At 48.3% G+C, this 15,165-nt stretch overlaps 1 protein-coding gene across 2 annotated transcripts in view; it reads left to right on the forward strand.

The window, feature by feature from the left end:
- The window catches only part of LOC137415082 (uncharacterized), a 399,049-nt gene that overhangs the window by 344,697 nt on the left and 39,187 nt on the right, over positions 1-15,165 (forward strand). The window lies entirely within an intron of this gene.

Consider the following 15,165-nt stretch of genomic DNA (forward strand, 5'->3'; position numbering starts at 1 on the left):
AAATGCAGCGCTATACGATAGAGATACTGTACGTACACGGCAAGATAACCACGTGACCAGAACCCACCTGGCGGCAAAACTCAAAATAACCGAAATGCGTAAACTAAAATGCAGCGCTATACGATAGAGATACTGTACGTACACGGCAAGATAACCACGTGACCAGAACCCACCTGGCGGCAAAACTCAAAATAACCGAAATGCGTCAACTAAAATGCAGCGCTATACGATAGAGATACTGTACGTACACGGCAAGATAACCACGTGACCAGAACCCACCTGGCGGCAAAACTCAAAATAACCGAAATGCGAAAACTAAAACGCAGCGCTATACGACAAAGATACTGTACTTGAACGGCAAGATAACCACGTGACCGGGTGGCGAAAGCTCGTAACTCGGATCTCGGCTCGCATCTCAAAGCAATAAACTGCCAGAGTGACGGCTCGTATCTCGAAAAACTCGTAAGTTGGGCACTCGTAAGTCGAGGTTCCACTGTACTAGCGAGAAAAACCCGCGATGTACCGAAGCCGCGAAAAGTGAACCGCGATGTTGCGAGGGATGACTGTATATATGTATATATATATATATATATATATATATATATATTGTTACGGACGCGGTTAAGATGTTATTTTGACCGAGCGGTGGTGTATTACCGTGACCGAACAGTTATTCCCCGATTTGCCCCAAACTTTGGCCGGATCGCGCCACCGCTATTGAATCGGGAAAATTATAAAGCGACCGAATGCAAAGAGGAAAACGAAGGCAAAGAAAGGTTTGGAAATACTACTAAATTTATTTCCTATTCACACACATAAGCAAAAAGACAGCAGTCACGTTTATTTACAAGCACATGAGACGCAGGTGACACAGTGAAAATACTAGCTTATACAGACTTATTGTTACTACCCAGGGAGAAGACAAAAGACAGACTACGAGCACACTTACACGGGGAATGATGATAGGGATGGCAGGTGGGTGGCTGGTGGATGGCTGGCGGGATAGGGAGGTCCAACTAGTTCTGCAGCTGATCGACTCGTGGGCAGCCGCCGCTCCTTCGCGGCCCTGCTCCAAACTGCCGTCCAGGCCTCACGCTGCTGTGGCTGCAGTTTCGGTGGCTCCAGCTGCAGCAAATGCAGTTTCAGTGGCTCGAGCTGCAGCGAGTGCAGTTTCGGTGGCTCGAGCTGCAGTTCAACCCTGGACTTCTTTCGCAGTTTCTCTGTCGTCAAAGCTCATCTCCCTTGTCTGCCTTGGGAACGCCCTGCCTGCGGGTTATATAGGCCCCGCCCCTCAACCTTCGCGAACCTCCTCGATGTTTCTCTCCACACCCTCTCCAAGTCCAACCCCTTGTTCGTGGTTGGTTGAGTTGGGCTGACTCACTCCTACCCTCTATGACGAGGTGGGGACCCGCCTTTCTTCCCCAACCCTGCCTCGTGGTCAATGGCGGATGAAGGGAAAACCGCCCAAAATGCAGTTGTCAATTGACGAAAAGGGGGAATGGAAGTTTTGGGAGTGGGAATGAAGGGAATCTATCTCTTTCACTGGTGCAATGGAGTATTTCAATTAATGGGAGACACAGCCTTACCCTAAAACACATAATGAGATATAACTGTTGAACAGGGGTATTCTATGATTAGCTGTGGTGTGGGTGCTCAATGGACTAATTATGGGACGCCCTTTGACCTTTCCACAGCTCCGGAGGCAGGAGGCGCAGAATAACAATAATAATAATAATAATAAAGCACACAATCAAAAAAAAACAGTCCTCATATCCGCAACACTGCACCCTCCTCCTCTTAGGCACGGTCCAGGCCTACAACTTTTATTTAGTGTGACACGTAGGTGTAGTTCCCTCTACTTTTAACCTGACCCTGAGTGCGACAGTTTTAAAACATAAATAAATGTGTCCCGCTGCTCCATTGCACCCTGCCTAACAGACTTATGCCCACAGTTAACCGAATTGCGGAATGGTCTTCAAACTATACACTGACGGTGGGGAGCATTATTTACAATGACTCTACTTTTATTTACAAAACTAACCCAGGACCTGTAATTGTTCTTTCTGGGGGGGGGGAGACAGTCTGCTCTGCATCGACGCACCATGAAAACACCCAAAAACGCACCAATACACCCCCAAGCACCAATCGGTGCAGTCACCACAGTTCATCAGTGTTCAATGCATGTTCAATAATAAAAATAAATCAACAACCCCTAACCCTGCAGGTGGTCTCTTGCTCTTCGGCTCCCTCTGCTGGCTATTATTATCTCTTCCAGTTGTTGTCATTACCTTCGCAAAAGCGGAAGGTTATGTTTTGATCGCTGTGTATTTATTTGTATGTCTGTGTGTGTGTGTGTGTGTGTGTGTATGTTATTCGCATAACTCAAAAAGTATTCAACCGAATTGCATGAAATTTGGTGGGATGATTGGTTATTATACGGGACACATTTGATTAGATTTTGGGAGCAATCGGGTCAAAGGTCAAGGTCAAGGTCACGAAAAGGTCAAAATCGTATTTTTACCATAGCGCGGTCAATTTTTATCCAATTGGCATGCAACTAATGCCAAAATGTTCAGAATTCAATGCCCGATCTTGTGATATACGACATGACCCAGTGAAGACATTACCCTTGTTAGCGGTTGGGGGTCAAAGGTCAGGGGGGTCACGACCTTGCAAAATGTGCGTTTTTTGTCATAACTCGGTCAATTCTTATCCGATTTGCATGAAATCAGCACCAAACTGTTCACTGTTCTGTTCCCTACACTCCCATGCCAAGTACAGAACAGTAGCTGCGGCGAAGGTATGCGCTCTACCGAGTGCCCGTTCTAGTTTTTCTTTGCTTTCTTACTGGCGGCCTATTTGCAATAAAGTGTGCCCAATGTGTCCTTTTTATTTTATTTTATTTATGGCCCACAGGGCCGACTAGTGTGGTTCACCTGTGGGGCATCGGTGCCCTGTGGCCAAGGTCCGCCATCAAGATTTCGGGCCCTCATGGCCGATTCCAGCAGAGGGGCCATGCCCCAACCCATGGGGTCCATACGTGGTGCTCGGCCACAGGCATGTGGTCCATAATGTGGTGCATCGATGCAGACAGCTGGTTCTGAGAGTTCCGGGCGCACAATGGCCGACTCACGCACGCTCCCCTCGGCGCCCAATGGCGCACAGGTCATGTGGGAGACAAAAGAGACAAATGAGCGAGGGGTAAGGTCACAAGGGTACACATCAATAAGGCAATGCAAGGCGAAATGCGTACGGAGGGCGAAGTGAGAAAGCTCGTCCCTACCGTACGTCACCCCCCTGTCACCTACACTACCCTTGCCCTTACCCCATATGTACAAAATCTCCACATTTACAAATTCGTCGCTAATGTCTCGTCTCTCCATATTTCCCTTATACCAAATTCGTCTTCACTCCCCCACTATCCAAAATTTGCCATCATCAATTCATCATCAATCCTCATAAGGAGGAAGAGATGGAACACAAAGCACAATGTCACACCCACGTCATGATGCGTCTCACAATCCAAAACATTTGCATCAAAAATAATTAAACATGGCATGGTGTGGAGTACCTGTCACCTCAGGCGAGTGGATGCAGATGGTGTGAGGAGATCCTTCATCCTAACTACTTTCTAAATGACATTAACACACGTTACACTACCCGGGGTCTTTCCCTGCCAATCCATTGGCCAACTTACACTATGGGTTCTAAAAACCAATTCCCATTGACCAAACTGTGGTGCTTCTCAATTTGGGGTCTCACTCCCCCGATTAATCTCCCGATGCCCTTGCACAATTTCTGGGCTGTGACGTGTAGCTCTCCCAGCAGGTCTACCCACCTGCACACCTCCACCACTGCAGTTGCCACCCGAGCTTACCTAGCTCCTCACCCTAACCTAACTAACTGGGGAAGGCCCCTCCTGGCTCTGTCACCCCACTCGGTGCCCTCTGGCACTGGGCTACCCGGGTCCGTCCTCCGGATCCTCAGGCCCCATCCACCACAACTACCGGCTCCCAGAGCCCACCTGCGGCCTCACCTGGCCGACATCCTCACAGTGGTGGAGTGCCCAAACCAACTACACACACGAACAGGCTACACGCCCAGCCATTTCCACAACACTAATGCACCCATCCGAACATCATTCTTCCACCCGCACCACAGATGCCAATATCCAACCACAATTTACCTATACCCTCTACCTAACACTTACACTACCCGCCCCGGGCATTTGTGATGGGGGTCCATCCTTCCCCCATTCACACCTTCGCACCATCCACTCCACTCCACCACTTCCACCATACTCACTCCACAACCATCCATTCCAATACTCCAGATATTCCACACTACCATTTATTCCACATAGCCACATACACCTGTTGTTGCACACCTGTGCAATCACCTGGTGCCACCTGCACCCTCCTTCCTTCCTGGACCATTTGGTCATCACAATACACATCACCTTCTCTCCCTCATACACTGCTCCACACACCTGTTCAGTTGCACACCTGTGCAATCACGCCTGTTCAATCACACCTGTTCAATCCTCACACACACGGCATCATCTCAGCTAACTACTCCCCTCTGAAACTTGCGCTTCCCAGTCGCCCCTTTAAACTATTGCGCTCCCACGTCATTATCATCCACTCTACTCTACCTGCGTCCCCACTACAGGTGTCATTGTCACTAACTAATCTTAACGTTACCTAATGTCATCTTCTAGGGCCCTACACACAATATCCTAACCCACCCGGGCTAGTTTTCACTGCCATAAACCCCATAAATCTAGTGCTCCTTTGCCCCCCCTGTGAGGGATGGTGGATTGCCCATCCCACCACATCGGGGAGGTCCCACTATCAATTTTGCTCACCAAATTTCAGCCAATCAAAAATTTGCCAATCATCTGCCAATCACTGTACCATTACCAATCACTCTGCCAATCCTTTGCCAATCATCAAATTTTGTTTTTCTAATTTCGGGGCCAAAACACTATCCTCGTCATCAGTCTACTTACTAGTGCCTCTCGGTGCGCCAATTCACTTCCAGAGCTCGGCTTCGTACAGCCGAGCAATGAATGCGGGTTCTTTGGTACCGGCGGTTGGATGCGTCCGACATTCGGTGCAGGGAAGGAGGCTTACCATATTAAAACCTGCCGGTTCGAGGGCAGGTAAGAGGGATCGGAACGGCGCCCCCTTGTGGTTGCGGTGTTCCGGCCGGGCGAGATCAAGCCGGAGACCGCAAGGATCCGCGCCGAGATGGTGCGTGGAATCTCGGGCTGAGCATGCCGCCTCCGTTGAACCGAATGCCGGACGGACTCGACCTGCAGGCGACCAAAACACCCAAATTCATTGCTCGGCTTTGCGAAGCCGAGTTTTAATTATGTCATGACGTACCGAGAGGCTCAGTTATAGCATCCGAAATGCTGCATCTCCTGTGATGATAATAGTGTTTTGATCCGAAATTTAGAATAGTGAATAGGATTGGCAGAAATGATTGGCAAATTGATGATTGGTAAAATGATTGGCAGTGATTGTCAAATTTTGATTTGCAGGAAATTTGATGGCAAAATTAATAGTAGGAGATGCCCGATGTGCACGGATGGTAAATCCACCATCCCTCCCACTCATGGGGCACATGAGCACTAGTTATGGGGTTTATGGCAGTGTAAGCTCGCCGAGGGAGGGTTAGGATAATGTATAGTGACCTAGAGATGACCATAGGCAACTGGAGATTTAAGTAGCGACATTGTACAGGTAGTCGGGGACATAGAGAGGTTAGAATGGTTGTTAATGACGGTATGTGCTTAGTTTAAAGGGAAGACGGGGAGCACCAAGTTAGAAGGGCACCAGGTAGATCAGATGATGCCGTGTGTGTGAGAATCTTTGCCGGTGAGCATGTTGAGCAAATGAGGCAATGCTCGTGAATGGTGCCGTGTGAGTGTTGAAAGTGCATTCGGAAGTGTATTGTGAAAAGTGTGAGGTGATTGTGAGTTGTATTGAGCGTGGAAGTGTATGGAGCAGTGTATGAGGAATAATTGTGATTGTGATTGTGCATTGTATTGAATGAATGAAGAAGCCTGGGAGGAAGGAGGGTGCAGGAGGCACCAGGTGTGATTGCACAGGTGTGCAAGTGAACAGGTGTATGGAGCAGTGTATGCATGAGTAATGGTGATTGTGTGTTGTGTTGACCGAATGGTCCTGGAGGAAGGAGGGTGCAGGAAGCACCAGGTGTAGGAGTGATTGCACACTGCACAGGTGTGCCAATACAGGTGAGCATGGTTGTATGGAATAAATGGTCTGGAATATATGGAGTATGGAATGGATGGTGTGGAGTGAGTATGGTGGAAACTGTGGAGTGGAGTCGAGTGGATGGTGCGAAGGAGTGTATGGGGAGGATGGACCCCATCACGAATACCCGGGGTGGGTAGTTTAAGAGTTAGGTAGAGGGTATAGGTAAATTGTGGTTGGACATTGGCATCTGTGGTGCGTGTGGAAGAATGGTGTTTGGATGGGTGCATTAGTGACATGGAAAAGACAGGGCATCTGGCCTGTTAGAGGGATGGTTGGTTGAGCACTCCGCCACTGTGAGGATGTCGGCCAGGTGAGGCCGCAGGTGGGCTCTGGGAGCCATTAGTGTTGTGGATGGGGCCCGAGGATCCGGAGGACGGACCCGGGTAGCCCAGTGCGCGAGAGGGCACCGAGTGGGGAGAGCGCCAGAGGGCCTTCCCCAGGTAGATAGGTTAGGGTAAGGAGCAGGTAAGCTCGGAGGCAACTGCAGTGGTGGAGGTGTGCAGGTGGGTAGACCTGCCGGGAGAGCCACACGACCCAGTCCTGAAATTGTGCAAAGGCACAGGGAGTTGAATCGGGGGAGTGAGACCCCAAATTGATGAAGCACCACAGTTTGGTCAATGGGAAGTTGGTTCTTAGAACCGCATAGAGTAAGATGGCCAATGGATTGGCAGGGAAAGACCCCGAGTAGTGTAAAGTGTGTTAGTCATTTAGAAGGTATATAGGATTGAAATCTCCTCGCACCATCTACATCCACTCGCCTGAGGTGACAGAACTCCACACCATGCCATGTTTTTATTATTTTTGTGCAAATGTTTTGGAAATGTGAGACGCATCACGACGTGGGTGTGACATTGTGCTGATGTTCCATCTCTCCCTCCTTATGAGGATTGATGAGAAATTTGGGTGATGGCAAATTTATACAATGGGATTGTGACGAATTTGGTATTAGGAGATATGGGGAAGACGTGACATTAGTGACGAATTGGTAAGTGTGTAGATTTTGTAAATACGGGGGTAAGGGGCAAGGGTGGAACAGGTGACGGGTGGGGTGACGTCCGATAGGGACGAGCTTTTCTCCGCTCAGTCTCCAGACGCACCTCACCTTGCATTGCCTTCGTTGATGTGTACCCTTGTGACCTTACCCCTCGCTAACCTGTCATCTCTGTCTTCCTTCCCCGACCCGAGGATCGTGCTCTCTGGGCACTGAGGGGGAGCGTGCGGGGGGCCATGTCTGTGTGCCTGAAATTCTCGCAACCAGCTGCCTGCATCCACGCACCACTTATGGAGCACAGTCTGTGGCCAAGCACCACTTATGGACCACAAGTTTTGTGGCATGGCCCCTCTGCTGGGACCAGCCAGGTTGGCCAGAGCCAGATCTTGCTTGCAGACCTCGGTGACGTGGCACTTATGCCATACAGGTGAACCACCCATCGTTGGCCCTGTGGGCTCGAAAAAAAAAAATAATGGACACGTTTTGTGCTTTTTATTATTATGTCCAAATAGGCCGCAAGCAAGAAGATCAAGAAGAACAACAAGTTGAGAACATCAAGAACGACAACTGCCAGCAGAGGGAGCCGAAGAGCAAGACCACCAGCTGTTGTTTTTTTAAATAACTATGATGACTGTGCACTGACTGGTGCTTTTTGGTGTTTTGGTGCTCTTTATTGGTGCTGGTGCGTCGATGCAGTGCATGCTGTCTGCTCCCCTCCCACAGGATTTTCTTTTTGTGTCTCCTGAAAAAGAAAATGACAGGTCCTGGGTTGCGTTTTGTAAATAATGAAATAGTGTAACTTGTAAATAATGCTCCCCACCGTACATGTATAGTTTGAAAACCATTCCGTAATTCGGTTAGCTGTGGGCGTGAATCTGTTAGGCAGGGTGCAATGCAGCAGAGGGACATACCTATTTGTGTTTTAAAACTGTCACACTCAGGGTCAGGTTAATTGTCGAGGGAATTACACCTACGTGCCACATTAAGTTAAAGATTTATAGGCCCGGGACATGCCTGGAGGATGAGGGTGCAGTGTAACGGATTTGAGAATCCTGTAATTTTTGTAAATATCACCCTCTGTAAATAGTAATTCTTGTAAATACCTCCGTTTTGTGTGAAAGGTCAAAGGTCGTCCTTTTAGTTAGTCCATCGCATGCACGTAGAAAATCATAGACCTCTCTATAGTTATTTCTTATTCTATGTCAGTATAAGGCTCTGTTTCCCATTAATTGACACTGCATTGCACCGAATCGAATAAGATAGATCCCCTTTTTCAAATTCCCCCAAAGCCTCCCTTTCCAACTACATCATTGCCAACTGCATCATTGCCAACTGCATCATTGCCAACTGCATCATTGCCAACTGCATCATTGCCAACTGCATTATTGCCAACTGCATTTGCCTCCATTACGCACGTGGTCAAGCCTCGGAGAAGAAGGGGGAGGAGCTACATCAAGGGCGTTGCCCGCCCATCGTCATCAAAAAGTGGAGCCATCGAGCCCCCACCAGCCAACCAGGGTTCATGAGATACCATCTCGGGCGTGGCGCGCATTGATCTTGAAGCGCGTTATAAAAGCACCCGCGCAAGCCTTTTCAGAGATGCGGCAGATGCGGCAGATGCGTGACCCAGGAGATGCGGCAGATGTGGCAACTGCGTGACTCAGGAGATGCGGCAGATGTGGCAGATGCATGACCCAGGAGATGCGGCAGATGCGGCAGATGTGGCAGATGCGTGACCCAGCAGATGTGTGACCCAGCTGAGTTCTGAACAAAGGGATTTCTGCAGAGAGCCGCTTCAACCAGCCGAGTGAAGCCCTGACGGGGCAGCGAGTGACCCTACCGGAGTGCGGTGTAAAGCTGAATACGAGGAGCTGCCGGCTCTTCGCTTCCCGCCCGGAGCAGACCCGTTTGCTGTGCCTTGTGGTCCCACCTTCGCATCCTTCCAGCCATTCGTTCCTGCCTTCATTCCCCCATTTGTGTAAGTCTGACTTGCGTCTGTTTGTCTGTGTTGTCTGGGGTTTTAAGTTAAGCCTGTATCGATAAGCTAGAGATTGCTCTGTGTCCTTCTGCTCCTTCCATTTCCCTGTAAATTACATTTCTTTTCTTCTTTGGGTTTTTGGTGTAAATAATAATAAATCCTGTTATTTCTTACCTTTGGTTCCTTCTTTCCCATCCGATCGCTTTCGTCCTGTCCCCAATTGAGTTCCTGTGGCACGATTTCGGCCAACGTTCAGAATCGGGTTTAGTACTTGCTAATGGTTCGGACCGCGGGCTGCTAACCCGCTCGGCAAATAACATCTTGTCCGCGGTCTCGAACGGGGTTGCCCACCTGCTTTGTGGAGGGCTCGGCGGGGGCATACGGGAATCCTTTGACCGATCGCCTCGGCCAATCCCACCCCACGGAGGAGCGGGGTAGCTTCAGGAGCGGAGACAGCCAGTATAAATAGAAGGGGGATTAACCCCCCCCCCCCCCCCGCTAAGGGGAGTGCCGTACTCCGTTTCCGTAACGATATATATATATATATATATATATACAGTAATACCCCGGCCTACATCATTAATTGGTTCCATAAGCCTTGACGTAAACCGGGCATAATGTCTTACAAATGCCTTAAAATGAAGGCAAACACTATAAAACTGGAGTAAATAACTGGAGGAGGCTGCGGCTTTGCCCTGAATCTTTGCCGCTCCCCGTCGGGAGTCCCTCCGTTGTTTTCTATCCATCGGGTCTTCTCCTCGAACGGGGTGACCGGCATGGACGTGTCGACCGTGAGCTGGCTTGTGTGCCGAGTGGCTCCGCGGCCCGCTTTACCACGGCGTGCTTTACCCAACGTGTCCGAGCAGTTTCACCGGTGGTCGTGTCATGTCGTCTGTGACGAATGAACGAGCTCAGGGTTCCGTGAACCCGGCCGCCCCGGGGATCGATGCTCGCCTCCAAGTCGTAGGCGTGCCCCATCTTTCCTCGAGTGGCCGAAGTTGCTTGCTTCTTTATTTTTGGACGATGCGAAATACGCAGAAACGACGACGTACAGGCAGGCATTTGCAAATCCGTGCACATGCACACGTTGATCGGTTCGTCGACGCCGGATGCCGGCGAAGTGCCCGACGAGGCACCCCGGCTAGAGGCATGACGCGGTCATTCGTTTCACATGGGCCATGGGCCGTGGGGCCTGATCTCATCGCGGACATTGCACACTCTGCACGGTGACGTGACGTGACGTCTGCCATGGACAGTCGTCCGAGCCGGCATCATCATGTTTCGCCGTTGCCACGTTACGTTGGTTGTTTTACACAGTAAAGGAATAGTCACAAAAATACCAGCGAAAGGCAAAGCAAGCACGCGACCGCAGCACAGGACAAAATGCATATGGCGTCGCCTTTGTTTTGAATGAGAACCAGCAGCTACGCGTACGTACAGTATACTATGTGTACATTTTTATTTATTTTTAATGTGCTTTTTATTGTATTTTTAATGTGCTTTTTAGCTTCTTTTATTGTTAATTTATGTACTATTTTATTTATTTTAAATATATTTTTAAGGAAAAATTTAATTTTCCTCACGTCCGTTGGAGTGACGTAAAGTCGCACATAAAGACGTTCGCTGAACTGAAATTTACTCTAGAAGAGTGGCGTAAAGTCGGATTTGACGTCGGTCGAAATGGCGTAAAACGGGGTATGACTATATATATATATATATATATATATATATATACAGTGGAACCTTGACTTACGAGTGCCCCAACTTACGAGTTTTTCGAGATACGAACCGTCGCTCGGGCGGTTTATTGCTTTGAGATGCGAGCCGAGATCTGAGTTACGAGCTTTCGCCACCCGGTCACGTGGTTATCTTGCCGTGCAAGTACAGTATCTCTGCCGTATATCGCTGCATTTTTGTTTTCGCATGTTGGTTATTTTGAGTTTACGCCAGGCGCCACCAGGTGGGTTCCGGTCACGTGGTTATCTTGCCGTGCAAGTACAGTATCTCTGCCGTATATCGCTGCATTTTTGTTTTCGCATGTTGGTTATTTTGAGTTTACGCCAGGCGCCACCAGGTGGGTTCCGGTCACGTGGTTATCTTGCCGTGCAAGTACAGTATCTCTGCCGTTGCACTTGCCATGCAAGTACAGTATGTGAAGGCAGCTGAAGATTTTATTATAACTGAGAAGAAGAAGAGGATGATGTGCTTGGATATAAAACACGCAATCGTCGAAAAACATGAGCGAGGTGTGCGTGTTGTCGACTTGGTGAGGCGGATGTGAAGGCAGCTGAAGATTTTATTATAACTTTTGCCGAACTGATAGAAGCCGAACGATACATCCCCCAGCAAATCTTCAACTGTGATGAGACAGGGCTCTTCTGGAAAAAGATGCCGAGGAGGACGTATATAACGGCAGAGGAGAAGAGCATGCCAGGCCACAACTTGTTCAGAGTGCCGGCGATAGCTCGCCTTCTCTTTGTGGAAAACACGGTACTGAGAAGAAGAAGAGGATGATGTGCTTGGATATAAAACACGCAATCGTCGAAAAACATGAGCGAGGTGTGCGTGTTGTCGACTTGGTGAGGCGGATGTGAAGGCAGCTGAAGATTTTATTATAACTGAGAAGAAGAAGAGGATGATGTGCTTGGATATAAAACACGCAATCGTCGAAAAACATGAGCGAGGTGTGCGTGTTGTCGACTTGGTGAGGCGGATGTGAAGGCAGCTGAAGATTTTATTATAACTTTTGCCGAACTGATAGAAGCCGAACGATACATCCCCAGCAAATCTTCAACTGTGACGAGACAGGGCTCTTCTGGAAAAAAGATGCAGAGGAGGACGTATATAACGGCAGAGGAGAAGAGCATGCCAGGCCACAACTTGTTCAGAGTGCCGGCGATAGCTCGCCTTCTCTTTGTGGAAAACACGGTACTGAGAAGAAGAAGAGGATGATGTGCTTGGATATAAAACACGCAATCGTCGAAAAACATGAGCGAGGTGTGCGTGTTGTCGACTTGGTGAGGCGGATGTGAAGGCAGCTGAAGATTTTATTATAACTGAGAAGAAGAAGAGGATGATGTGCTTGGATATAAAACACGCAATCGTCGAAAAACATGAGCGAGGTGTGCGTGTTGTCGACTTGGTGAGGCGGATGTGAAGGCAGCTGAAGATTTTATTATAACTTTTGCCGAACTGATAGAAGCCGAACGATACATCCCCCAGCAAATCTTCAACTGTGACGAGACAGGGCTCTTCTGGAAAAAGATGCCGAGGAGGACGTATATAACGGCAGAGGAGAAGAGCATGCCAGGCCACAACTTGTTCAGAGTGCCGGCGATAGCTCGCCTTCTCTTTGTGGAAAACACGGTGAGATCCTTAACATCCAACAACTAATGGGACGCAAACGCGGCGCCCAGTTTAGCGGTACACACATTGATGAATCACCCTGCCTGTGATTCACCCATGACAGGTTATAGCTGGGTCGGGATTCAAACCCAGGCTGGACAATTTAGACTTTAGAGTCAAGTGTGCGTACCTCCAGTCCAGGCCATCCTGCCAACTTGTATGCTGCATACAGGTGAAATATAAAGCGCGAGATATTTTTATATATACTGTATATTTAAAAAAAAATTGGTGTGGTTTTTGGCGGGCTGGAACGGATTAATAGCATTTCAATGCATTTTAATGGGGAAATTTGATTTGAGAAACGAGCAATTTGAGTTACGAGCTCGGTCACAGAACGAATTAAACTCGTAAGTCAAGGTTCCACTGTATATATATATATATATATATATATATATATATATATATATATATATATATATATATATATATATATATATATATATATATATATATATATTGTTGTGGATATGAGGATTGTGTTTTTTTTGATTGCTTTATTCTGGACCCTCCTGCCTCCAGTTGTGTATAAAGGTCAAAGGTCGTTCCGTAGTTATTTCATAAACAATCACGTTAGCCAATCATAGATTTCCCCTTTGTTGACAGTTATTTCCTTATTCTGTGTATTAGGCTAAGGATTTGTCTTCCATTAATTTAAATACTCCATTGCACCAAGTGAAATAAGAGTAGATTCCCTTCACATTCCCCTTCCAACCATTGCCAACTGCATTCCCTCAAACCCTCAATTGCCAACTGCACTAGGCGGTTTGTTAGGGTTGCTACAGCTGTGGTTTGTTTCATCCCAAGACTCCATTAGCCACGAGGTAATCTCGGAGCCGAAGGTGGGAGGAGTCGGCCCAGCGCCGGGAACAAGGCGTGGCCTTGCCAACGCCTCCTCTAAGGGCGGGATCGGGAGCCCGCGCGACCAATCAGGGCCGAGGTGAGCTCACCGATGGGCGTGTCCTGGACACCAGCGGCTTGATCGCCGGAGGTGCTATAAAGAGCGCGCGCGGAAGCCTTTGAAGAAAGGGCGAAGCGAAGCGAAGAGAGCAAGAGAGAGAGAGGGAGAAAGAAGCAGAAAGAGGGAGTCAGGGCGAAGCAAGAGAGGAAAAGAGGGAGTCAGAGAGAACAAGTGCCAAGTGCCAAGCCTGAGGACAAGTAACAAGTGCCAAGCCTGAGAACAAGTGCACCCACCGCAGCTTTAAACCACCACAGCTTTGAGCTTCGACGGCAGTTTTCGTCCGTGGCTGCGAAGGAACGGCGGTTGCTAAACGTGCCGATCGACCAGGGGGGCGGCGGCTGCTCACTCCCGGCCTGACCGTGCTCCGGTTCCAGTTTTCGTCCTCTCCCTCCAGCCATCCACCTCCTGCCATTCCTGTCATCATTCCCCGCGTGAGTCTGTCTTTGTTTGTTCTGTCCCTGGGTTAATTAAGCCTGTATAGATAAGCTAGCATTTCACTGTCACCTTTCCTCTTCTGTATTTTATTTTCTTATCCTTCCTTCTTCCTTGGTTTCTTTCAATTGTGTAAATAGTAAATAAATCATATTTGTATTCCTTACCCTTTGCCTTTCTTTCTTCTTTACATCCTTCGTCTTAGTCTTTTCCCCATTGAATATCTGTGGTGCGATTCGGCCAACGTTCAGGAATTGGGTTAGTCGGGGTAACTGTTCGGGCGCGGCGGCCATCCGCTCGGCAAACAACATCCTCGCCGCGGTCCCGTAACAATTGGTGTCGGGAGCGAGATTGGACCCGCAGCGCGCTTAACGCGCTCAAAATTATGAGTGGCCGAAATTCTGTTTTGTTTTGTTTTAGAAAAATCCTAAATTAGAAATCGCGCCATGGCTAGTCAAGGCGAAGGGATGCAGGTGGAGGAACTAGAAGAGGGGTTAGGGGTAATAGTCCTTGAGCCAACCGGCCGTTTTTTGAAGTGAATGCTCCGGGGGGGGGGGGGGGGGGGGAGTAATTCTCATTATGATTTTCCATTAGACCAATGTCTCAAGTGTCAGAAAAGGTGTGATGGACATCTGAGAACGGTAGCTTAGTGCCCGGATGGACGCCATCTTTGAAACCACCCAGCTCGAAAATGCCCATTTGGTGGGGTACATTGTTGCACGTGTATCTGGACTTCTATACTAGCTATCGATGTGCGGTTGATGGCTAAATATACGTCCGATGTGTACCGTCTAAATAAAAAATAATATGAAGCATTTTGTTTCAGATTAATTATTATAAAAATCAATTATCGAAAAAAAATCATATATTTTTCAATATTTTATTATTAGACTTGTACTTTTTTTAGTGAAACAACACTGGTATGATTTTCCAAGTTATGCATTGTGCTACACCGTTTATCTGTCTATAAAAATAACTCAAAAACTAAAACATATCATCCACCACGAGTGTACACAAAAAATATATGAAAAGGCATGCACTTTCCACAAACCGAAACTATGTCAGTTGGAATTTCCCGCCGATAATCAACCCACAGAACCCAGTGCCAAAAGTG

Source organism: Myxine glutinosa, chromosome 5 (genome assembly GCF_964187855.1).
Source record: "Myxine glutinosa chromosome 5, kmMyxGlut1.1, whole genome shotgun sequence".
Taxonomy (NCBI): domain Eukaryota; kingdom Metazoa; phylum Chordata; class Myxini; order Myxiniformes; family Myxinidae; genus Myxine; species Myxine glutinosa.